The following is a 1,683-nucleotide window of genomic DNA, read 5'->3' on the forward strand; positions in this document are numbered from 1 at the left end:
CGTCCTGTCTGATCATCAAAACTGATTTAATTGTTTATTTGCCTCTAATATCATGTAGATCTGTGACATTATCTGAGTGGTTGGTAATGAACCCGAGTATAGTGCAATGCTTCCTTCAGATCTCTGAATATTTCAAAAGGCAGAATCTTTTGTCTGTCTGGAAATGTGCCACACTTGTAATGCAATTTATATCTTTGGAAGAGATGCCTGCAGGGATGCAAGCACACAGCATCCATGATTTCAGGTAAGCCGAGGAAGGTCTTGAGACCCTGAAATCATTCCACACAGTGGCTCAGTGAGTCACGAAAGTTTAGGTCTGATGCTAGATTTCTAATTTCTGAAACAAAAGCTCTCTTGCTTCTATGTTCCAATTATCGGAAGACATTTGGGTAGTAGTTAATTGGTAAAAATCTGTCAGTGCTGAAGGTGAAGTAGTAAGGAGTTCAGTTTTCATCGATGTTGAATGGTGCAATGTCTCGCACATAATATTTAAGTCAGTAGCTTAACCACCCTTGTATATTTTATGCAAGATAAACTACCAACATAGCATTTTGAAGTATTTAGGTATCTCTCTGTTTGGATTGCATTTGAATGAGTAAAATATTTTTTCTAATAACCTGAATAAAAAAAAAGCTGTGGAAATGATGCATGATATTGTCCCAATTCAAGTCACTGACAATGGGCACATGATATTCTGATTTTATTTTTGATGTCAGATATTTGATTACAGGAGTGATCCAGATTATTCAAAGATTCAAAACATTGTAAACAGTCTAGCCTTAAAAATATACTCTCCCATAACCAGGACAAAATCTTTCATAAGGAAAGTTAAATAACATTTTTTTAAATTTATCAGATTTTGGACATTTTCTTTACTATCCTCGAGGAAAACAAAAAACAAGCACAAAAGGCACAGTTTTCTGGGAAAATTGATGCCTTCCTGGCTCTTTAAACATTGAGCTAAGTACATGAGTTATTGAGGTGAAATAAGTTGCTTTCAACAGTTGTTAATATATCATTAATAATCATACATGCAATAAATAACAACACATGAGTTATTTCCTAAGAGATATATGACTGCAAATTGCAGTAACAAATCACAGCGTGTGTAAAGAATGCTCATTACTCTAGTGTGTACAGAAGCTGTTTTAACAACTGTATTCTTTATGGTGAAGCTCACCCTAATTAGCCTTGCAGATTCCTTAGGGAATGTGTGCAGAATGTTTGACATTGTGATGCTGTAGCTAAAGTGGGGGAGGAAGGTAGCATTTCTGCACTGAGAAAGCACCAGGCCACAAGCCTGGCTTTCTATTCAGTCACTTGTTTTAATGTATGCATTGTGGTGAAAGTAAATAGCCTTTTCAAACAAGTAGATAATAAGAGTGTTTGGAATTAAATGACTAATTAAATCAATATTAAACATGTAGGCTAGACAGCAATGTGGACTAACATTTTTTTTTTCCTCAGTGGTGCCCTTCCATTATAAAAGTGCATAAACCAACCGCACGTCTCTGTGTGCTTGCACACTAAGATTTGTGGCCACAGATGTAAAAGGAACACACTTGCTAGTCTATTGTATTTGAAAGCTAAGTGGACTATACATTAAAAAAAAAAAGAAAGAAAAAAACAAGGTTGAAGCACACAAAAAAGCAGCATGTTTTTTTCCCCTTTCAATGAAACATT

This window comes from Canis lupus, chromosome 3, assembly GCF_003254725.2.
Source record: "Canis lupus dingo isolate Sandy chromosome 3, ASM325472v2, whole genome shotgun sequence".
NCBI lineage: Eukaryota > Metazoa > Chordata > Mammalia > Carnivora > Canidae > Canis > Canis lupus.